This window comes from Bidens hawaiensis, unplaced genomic scaffold, assembly GCF_021521415.1.
Source record: "Bidens hawaiensis isolate Kalapana, Puna unplaced genomic scaffold, B.hawaiensis_p1.1 tig00038075_1, whole genome shotgun sequence".
NCBI classification, from domain to species: Eukaryota; Viridiplantae; Streptophyta; class Magnoliopsida; order Asterales; family Asteraceae; genus Bidens; species Bidens hawaiensis.
The window spans coordinates 152277-162277 of record NW_027496668.1 but is presented as its reverse complement, the minus strand read 5'-3'; the positions used below and the strand labels follow the sequence as shown (position 1 = coordinate 162277).

Here is a 10001-nt window from a genome sequence, read left to right as displayed (position 1 = left end):
CGATATGATTTCAGTCAATTCACTAAGCTTTGTATGATTATTGCATAATGAAACTGTTAGTAATGTTTATTTCCACTGTTGTTTGTGTTTCTAATTTATGTGTCAGATCATCATCGTCTGCTAGAATTAGGATTATGAATTGCTTGGACTAATGGAACCGTACTCTTTGATTATGTGATTGCTCATGTTTTGAGATTAGATTGCAAAAAATGACATTTTTTAAGTTTCATGAACAGTCAAATTTAACCGGTAAATAGGAACAATTTTAAGTTTCATGAACGATCAAAATTACCCGTAAACGGGTCATTTTTCTGTAACATTAACTGGTCCAAATTTAAGTTTACTTACTATTGGCTCAAGTTGAACCCGTAAGCAAGATCTGTTTTAAGTTTCTTTAACAGGTCAAATTCTAGCTGGTTACCATGTCATTTTTTTTGTTCTGTTAATGGGTCAAAAATTAAGTTTTATTATTATCGGCTCAAATTTAACCCCAAAACAATTTTAACTTTATTAAACGGGTCAAATTTAACCCGTTTGTTTCACTAACGAGTCAAAACTTTAGTTTTATTATTGTCGCGTCAATCTTGCTTGTAAACGGGAACAATTTTAAGTTTCATGAACAGTCAAATTTAACTCAGTTACCGGGTCAAAAACCAAGTTTTACAATTATGGCTCAAATTTACCTTTAGGGATCACTTTTAAGTTTTTTATAACCCGTAAACGGGAACAATCTTAAGTTTTATGAACGATCAAATTTAACCCGGTCAATCACCAGGCCATTTTCTTCCATACTGGTTTGTCTCAAGATATATAAATATACATATCATGGTTTGTTTGTTGCTAGAAAAAATTGCAAACTATTACAGCAATTTATGATCAAATCATTTTTGGCGAATAAGGGCTATTATTGCAGTACTACAGTAATTCGTCATTTCGTCCTCGCCATGTTCTGCGAATCAACACACTGAGGAGTGATTCTTCAAGGATCGTCGTTTGCAAGCCCAAGTTTCTTGATTGGAAAAGTTATAATCAGCAATTTCCAAAGTCTAATTGCTATTTATATCATTGCAGTTGTTTCATCGCTTCGTCCAATTAACTTGAGATACATTAGTAGTCTCGATTTTGTCAGGTGTTAATATGCAGGTTGCGTTTTGTGTGTTCAGGACTTCAGGGCATTCTGGGTATTTTTGAAGGGTCAATTTCTACGATTTTTAATCTAGGTTGAGTAGATGCAGCCCACTGCAATGCAACAATTTGTGAGGATGAGGATAATTGATTTGAAGTTAAATATCACTTATTTAAACTGCTCAAAATTACATTACAGATTTTTGTACTTGATTTTTGTTATCAGACTTATTATGCTTCATATCATGTTAAATACTTTATAATAACATATGATCAAGATTAAACTAAAATTTGGTTTTTTCTATTTGATTCGCTGTTACAAAAGAATCCATTGGTAAAATATAATATGTATTTTACTAAATTTTCTTTTTTTGACTTTTGTCTAAAACTTGCATTTCGGTTAAAGGATGCTTGGAAAACTGAATTGAAAGTCTTAAATCTTCGACCAGTGTATTACACGGGTCACTAACCTAGTTCACTTTAAAGAAGTCAGGTCATTGGGCTCGCCGGCTCGGTATTGGGCTATAAAGATAAGCAGGTATACCGCCATGTCCTATGGGCATTGGGCTCAATTACCCTTTCATTTAACTCATTATATTTCCAAAAAAAAAAATTGCTTAAATGGAGTTAAATCTTTTTAAAATGGGGGTTTGAATTTTCAATTAACAAAAATTAAATCATTTGAATCATCGTTTCAAGATAAATTTAACATCAGTCGACTCGTTTCATTCTTTTGATCAAAAGCCTTAAAATATCGGTTTGCAACTCAGAAAAAAACTTAACGATGTTAACAGTTGTTTAACGGAGGTCCACTGAGACAAAAATAGTTGAAAGACTGGACCGTTAGTAGTGATTTTTAAAGGTGAAAATCAACCAATATACAAAAACATGAGATTATTTATTTCCAACGTGTCTAAGATAAATTACATGTAATTTTCTAAATATAAATTAGGCAAAGAATTCCTGGTGCAGCCAAGTAAATTTGGAGATAAGAAATGCCTAAGTGAACAAATCATTATCCACAATTGTAAAACAACATAGGACCAAGTAATAATAAGTAGTAATAATAATATAGTTTGCTCTTATTCATTAGCAAGATAAATATGATAATCATGGTCGTCCAACAATGGCCGAAGTTGTTCAACAAAAATTTAAAATAAAAAGGCTCATCATTTTATAAACTCAAGGAGAGTGTAAAAGTAGTCAATATAAATAGCTCTGAAACTTGTAAACCCAACCGACTTGCCGAGTTCACGAAACTCGTCTTCAGTCCGATGCTTTCCCTTGGCACGGTAAATGGTCATCACAAATATGTCACCTTCGAGCAAGGCTCGAGTTCGGTGAGTATCATCAGTGTGGTGGGGCAGCACCGGCTCACAGGCAATCAACTTACCTCCAACCGGAATTGCATTAAAACAATTGATCATAATTCGCTTTACTTCATCATCAGTCCATGTCGTTAGCACCCACTACAAGCCAATGCAACCATTTTAGTTAAGTATCAAATTCATTGACGGAATTACAACTTTTTATTTAGCTAGTATCTTTAGGTAAATAAACTTTTGTGTCGTGTTCAGTGCGAACTACTTTATTAATAATTTGAAATTACATTACATTAAAATGGCATTGTTATATAACTAGACGCTTCATGGTTAGGTTGGAACTTAGTGATTTTTATATAAAGGACACTCTGATGGAGGAATATAACAGATTTTAATCCATTTACATATATAGTAGTAATCAACTTTTTAAAATCATAAATTGTTTTATTTAAAGTATTTGAGTTTTTATAAAAAGCACATTCTGATAGCAATTATTAGGGGTGCAAACGAGTCGAGTCGAGCCGAGCAGAGCCCAAGTTCGACTAGGCTCGAGCTCTGCTCGTTTAACTTACACGGAGCTCGAGCTCGACTCGTTTCAAGCTCTATTTTCAAAGCTCGAGTTTTGCTCATGAGTAGATTTTCAAGTTTAAACTAGGCTCGTTTACTATATATTAATTATTTTTTATATATTTATAATTATTTTACATATTTTTTAATTATAATTTTATGTAAAAAATAAGGAAAATTGGATTTTAATAATCCCAACTTAACGCAGTTGGCCGATAATAATCTCAACTTTGAAAATAGCTGTCACTGGTCCCAACTTTCATACTATTTGTTTTCATTAGACCTCCGTTAAAAAAAATTTAACGACGTTAAGTTTTTTCCAAATTTCAAACAGATATTTTAGGGCTTTTAATCGGAGTGAGAATACGAGTCGATCGATGTAAAACTTACCTCTAAAAGGTGGTCCAAACGACCAAAGGATGCTTCAATTCTGGCGTTTAAACTTCTAACTAACAAAAATCAAGTTGTTTGAAGCATCATTTCGAGTTAAGTTTTACAGCAATCGATTCGTATTCTCATTCCGATCAAAAGCCCTAAAACATCAATTTGAAATTTGAGAAAAAGTTAACGTCGTTAAAAATTTTTTAACGGAGGTTCAATAAAAAAAATAGTGTGAAAGTTGGGAACAGTGACAGCTATTTTCAAAGTTGAGATTATTATCAGCCAACTGCATTAAATTGGGATTATTAAAATCCAATTTTCTTATAATATTATTTAGTTATTTTTATTTATTTTTTTCATAATATTTTATATCTTCATTAATAATGATCAAGTATATATTTTGGAAAATTATATAATTAACAGGCATGAGCCTGTTTATTATATAGGCTAACTTTTAGGCTCGAGCTCAAACTCAATAAAACTCAGCTCGATCGAGCTTTTTAACGAGCCGATCTCGAATAGTAACGAGGCTTTACTCAGCTCGTTAATACCCGTAAATAATAATCAACTTTTAAAAGCATTTGAGTTTTTAAAAGTATTTTTTTAATGTAAAGCATACTACCTTCATGAAAATTGCATCACCCTTGGGAATGGACTCGAACATATCACCACCAACATGTGTCACACCTACACACAAAACACACATGACTCATCATCAAAAACCATTACACGTGTCTTAATTATGTATACACATTTTGTTTGTGGTCTTCTTTTAATTAACTTTTATGTATGTAACATTGTAACGTGACTATCACATGATATGTTGTTATTAACCATTAACTTGTGGAGCCTTTGCAACCACCTCAGGCAACTCAAAATTAACACCTTCTTTAATATGTGAATGTTTCTCTAAAATCATCCTAAGGCAATCCCCTGCACTGCCACCAACATCCACCAGTCGTTCGACACCGTTAAACCCGTCGTAACCATCTAGAACCGCCTTCATGAACGGAATTGATACCCCTGACATCGCCCTTTGCATTAGACCGTTCATCTCGGGTTTTTTCCCATAGATGCCGTATGCGGTCTCGCCCCCGTTGGCCTTCACGAAAGGCTCGGTCGATGAATCCACCACCGCCTCGTGTACCCGCTGGCCACGCCTTCATTAACTCCTCTTGGTGGTGTTGTAGAACGTATAAACCGTAGGACAAACCGTTTTTATCCGTCACTAGTGTCTTTCCAATATCTGTCAATGAGTATCTGAATTCATAACACATAATCATTCATATCATGTTAGTCATCACAAAAACAGGTTTGGAAAACTCTTCATTTTAAAACCACGGGGAGATCTTTGTGCGGTCTGCCCAACTTTTTCGCTCATTAGTGTAATATTCCTAAAATAATAAAATTATAAGTATTGAGTCCAGCCATCCAAATTATTCAAGATTCTTCTGATTATGTGTTCTGTTTAAAACATTGTGCTACATTAACAGTTGAACTTTATACTGTTGTAAAAGCATTTATTTTGATCGCTTTTAATTAATGTTTAAAACAGCTTTTAATTAATCTTTACAAAGTTGTAAAAAATTTATTTTGACCACTTTTAATTAGTGTTTAAAATATCTTTTAATTAATGTTTAAAAGAGCGTGTTACAATTTATTTAACGGTTGATCTTTACACAACCGTTGTAAAACATTTATTTTGACCGTTTTTAATTAATGTTTAAAACAGTGTGCTACATTTTAATCACCACCGTTGTAAAACATTTATTTTAACCGCTTTTAATTAATGTTTTAAACAGTGTGCTAAACGGTTGATCTTCACACCGTCGTAAAACATTTATTTTGACCGCTGTTAATAGACGTTTTATGTTTTATAGTAGTGTTTTTTTTTTTATCTTTTTGTACATTTTTATACATCTAAGTTAAACAATAACATAGATAATATAATACCTTCGTTCTGAAGCATCGATGTGTTCGTTAAAAACCCGATAACTGGTGAGCATGCGGAGAATACGCTGAAGGTTTTCAGGATCTCCGGCACCGGAAGGAATATCAATATTAATACGAGTGAGAATCTTGGAGGCGGTGAGTGGGGTGTTTAAGCCATTTTGCCAAATAGAGTCAGCCACGTTGAGGCGAACAACCGCGTTAAGTGACATAGGGACACTTATCATGTTCGCCAGCTCCATGATGGCTAGCCTGGCTTCTTTGCTCGGTGTTTGTTCCTCTTGGTTTTCCATTTTAGCCATCGATCGAGAGAGGTGTTGAAAGTTGTAGGGTGGGGGTATTATAGTCTTTTCCTTTTAGTTTGGGCCGGTTAAGGATAAGATAGTCAGGGATGTGAATATGTGGTAATGTTTGTTACAAGATAACATATATTATCTTACTACATTGTAGAAATATTTCATAACATATTTAATATATTTATTTTAATAAAGTAAAATAATTATGACACGTGTCAGTTTGTGATTAGTTCTTACAATTCTTTTCCCTTCAAAACTTATATATGACAAATATTAAAAATTATTCACTTTTCTTTTACACTCTATTTATATTTAGGGCTATTCGAAAAGCTCATGGTTCGAAACTCGCTTGAAAAAAGCTCGGAGAAAAATCGCTCGAAATCGGCTCGATTATAAACGAGCCGAGCCTAGCTCGACTCGATTTCTAAATGAGCCGAGCCTGAGCTAGCCGCGGCTCGACTCGAGCTCGCTCGATTGGCTCGAACTATTTTATTTTAATTTATTATATATATATACACACATACATGCATATAATTATCGAGCTCAGTTATTTAAACACATGGGCTTTCCTTTCTCACTCCATAGTCCATATTCATAATTCATATACCGAGTAACTGATAGACGGAACTTCATAGTTCACACTCAATAATCAGTATACGTTCCATTTTCCACCCTAACCCTAGCCGCTCATATTCACCTCTGCCGCCGGCCGACGCTCATATTCACCTCCGCCATCTGCCGTCGCTCATAGATAATACTTATCTGCTTAATTTTGTATTTGGTTTGGTTTAGACTTGTTGAACATGTTTTGTTTTCGATGGTGTTATTAGGCGTATTTATTTAGTTTGTGTTTGGTTGGTGTTGATCTCAACACCATATTTATTTAGTTAACTTGATGGTTGCATATAATTGTTATTATTACAGATAAACTCGAGCCAAATCGAGCCGAGCCGATCCGGCTCGATTTAAAACCGAGCCGAGCTTGAGCTCAAATTTTTAGCTCGATTAAGAGTTCGAGCTCGAGCCGAGCTTGAGCTGGCCTTGGCTCGGGCTCGACTCGGCTCGTGAACAGGCCTATTTATATTATATCTATTAAATTATTCACTTCTACTTAAACTCTATATGTATTATATCTATACATTTTTATACAAATAAATATTTACATATTATACTAATGTACATTATTAGAATATATTTCACAACTACTTGATGAAATTCAAAAATCTACAACAAAATATGTTTATTAAATATTGAAAATTTGTAAAAGACTTTAACTATATCTTTCATATCGAAAGGCCTCATTTTTTTAAATTTCCTTCAGTGGCTTTGCTTCATTATCGTATACCGATTGTAGAACAACCCATTCTCGATTTAAAAGTCAAATATATTTGATGATATAATACAACTATATTTGTAATACATTTTTTTACATAATATAAAGAGACTTAGTTATCTTTTTTTATTTATACTAAATTATTCATTGTAATTTATACATTAATTTATCCCATGTAATACACGGGTTTCTAAAGCTAGTTTATTTAATAAAAGTAAAAGTATGTACTGTTAATATGACTAGTTAGCATACCGTAATTGATTTGAATGACAAAGCTTGGATGAGAACGTAATGTATAAAAAAATATCATAAACGCGCCCGGTGGGGCTCAATTATTTGGGCAAAAACGGGTAAATTTACATTATGTATAAAATTTTTTAAACGAAAAATAGGTAAATTTACACTACTGATGCGAAAAAATGGGTAAAATTTTTCAACAAAACAAAAAGAAATATACAAATTAGCGTGACCCAATGATGTTCCACCACTTAATTCAATGGAAGCCATTGTAACACCAAAGTCCTCTTTTAATCTATATAGGCACATTCTTTGATTCCAACTAGGGCTATAAATGAACCAAACGAACACGAATAAGACCTTGTTTATGTTCGTTTGTTAAGGAAATAATTTGTTCACGAACACTTTATTAAACGAGATTTTATGTTCGTGTTCGTTTATTAAGGAAATGAATGTGTTCACAAACGGTTTACGAACACAAATAAAATCTGCAAAGCCTAGAAATTGAGACCAATATATTCATTAACGTGAATAATGAAAGCATGTAAACAAATCGAATGAACATGAACAAGGGTATGCTAGTGTTCATTCATTTAACTTTAAACGAACACGGTTGCTTAATCGAACGAATATTTTAGTTTTTGTTCGTTTATTTAAAAAATGAACATTTGTGTTCGTTTACAATCATGTGGATGATGTGTTTTTTTAGATCGAATTGAAATCAACGGTGATATTAGTCGCGCACATATTGTACGATTAGACATTATTGTATATTATATATATATATATATATATATATATATATATAATATTAGAAAATAAAGTAATATTGTCAAATCTTACGGTCCGTTCCGGTTTTATACGGTTGGCTTCAATACAAACCGTTTGATACGGTTTGAAACTTTTGAGACAACCTGCCGAAATTTTTTAAAAAAAATTGAAAACATATGATAACCGGTTTAAACAGTTTCATAGTTTTAAACAGTACTAGGAACACTCTAGTTAGTGGTTGTGTTGGGGTTTAAAGGTGAACTTTTGTTAAACCAGAATAACTATATTTTAGATTATCATTTACATGTACTTTCAAAAGCGATGTTATGATTATTGGGTATACACATTACACACAACCCATGTGGAAGAAGTGTACCTCCATCCTTTAGCTTTTGTTGCTTTGGGACATTTTTGTCCATTTCTTTTGCCTAATGTTCTTGTTTTCTAGTCGACAAACTAAATTATTTTTACCAAGTACCAAAACCCTATGGAGTAGAATGAAGTAGTTTGAGGATGCCATAATAGATGCCTTTGCCTTTGCCTTTGCCTTTGCCTTTGCCTTTGCATTTGCATTTGCATTTGCATTTGCATTTGCATTTGCATATACTGTGTGCATGTTACATGTTATAACAACGGAATTGTTCTTGACATTGTATTATTTGTATAAGGAATTTATAAAATACTAAGCCTTAAATGTAAGAATTATGACCATGCTGAATTTTCCTCTTTGAACATAAGTGCCAATGTGAAAGTTAATGGACATATGGTGTCGGTTTCGGATAGAGATGGAAGTTTTCTCTCGTTTAATTTGTGAATCAGTCAATTTAGGCAGTTTTTATTTCGAACGGGTCGTATGGAGACAATTAAAACAGTTGCATAAATTTGTGAATGGGTCAAGTTTGTCGCCTTTAGCTAAAATGGGATGAATGAATCGGTTCAAATGTTGTGTAAAATTATTTTTAATACTCATTGCATGCACGTATACGTCTCGTGAATCATTTTATTTAAGAACATATGTTATTAGTGTAAATATACTGTGTTGTAGTCATAATTAAATTAATGTATTAACGTACTTATATTAAAAAAAATGGTTAAACAGCAAAGAAAGATCAACAATTTTGACTCGTGTTAGAAAATGCACATTTTAAAACAAGCCTTTTTAAGCGGTTACAACTTATAGCCCACCCATCTTCACTCTCTTCATCCACTCGTTCTTGTCGTCAAGCATTGACTTATTTTGTTAAAGATCTTGTTACCGAAAATCGATCTTCTAAAGGTGATTATGTAACTTAGAGTTAAATACACATATAGTCATGTGGTTTTGGCAAAGTAACACCTTTTGGTACGAAGATTTATAAGTAACAAATTTGGGGTTTCATTTTTGTAACAAGTTTGGTGGCTTAGATCCAAACTCGTTAAAAAATTGGAACCGCATATGTCAAACTTGTTATATGTGTTACTTTGCCCGAACCACCATAAGTGTAAAATGGCACTGCTATAGTAAAGAAAATATACTTTTTTTTATAAAATGGGTTAGATATTCACACATTAACGTGTTCTACCAACCACTAACCAGTTTGGTTTGCAGTTTTTTTTAACCTTAGATAAACCATAATTTGAAGAGGCCCAGCCCACTAAATAGTTGGGTGAACCAGCTAGCTGCATTGAAACATTGTTCTACCAACACACACATCAGATCCAACAACTTACATGAACCTAGGGATGAGCAAAATCGGTACTGGATCGGTACTAAAGTTTTGAATTTCGGACCGATACCGGTACGGTACGGGACCGGTATTTCCCGAATTTTTACCTTCAATCCCGCTCCCGTACCAGTACCAGTACCGAACCGTATATTTCGGTACCGGTACCAATAATTCGTGATTTTCGAGAAAATGATTTTCGGGACCGGAACCGGTCGGTACCGGTACGGTCCCGATCTCATCCCTAAATTATTCCAACATTGTTTCAATGCAGCCAGCTGATTCACCTAACCCAGAATGACATAAGGTTCTTTTT

The 10001-nt window shown here is 33.4% G+C and overlaps 1 pseudogene across 1 annotated transcript; it reads right to left on the bottom strand.

Annotated features, from left to right (window-relative positions):
• Positions 1-2183: 2183 nt before the first annotated feature.
• Positions 2184-5649, bottom strand: LOC143589984 (nicotinate N-methyltransferase 1-like; annotated as a pseudogene). Its single transcript, XR_013145385.1, has 4 exons — positions 5349-5649; positions 4230-4655; positions 4018-4082; positions 2184-2594 (listed from the first exon to the last, which is right to left on the bottom strand). The product of XR_013145385.1 is annotated as a nicotinate N-methyltransferase 1-like (transcript).
• Positions 5650-10001: the final 4352 nt, after the last annotated feature.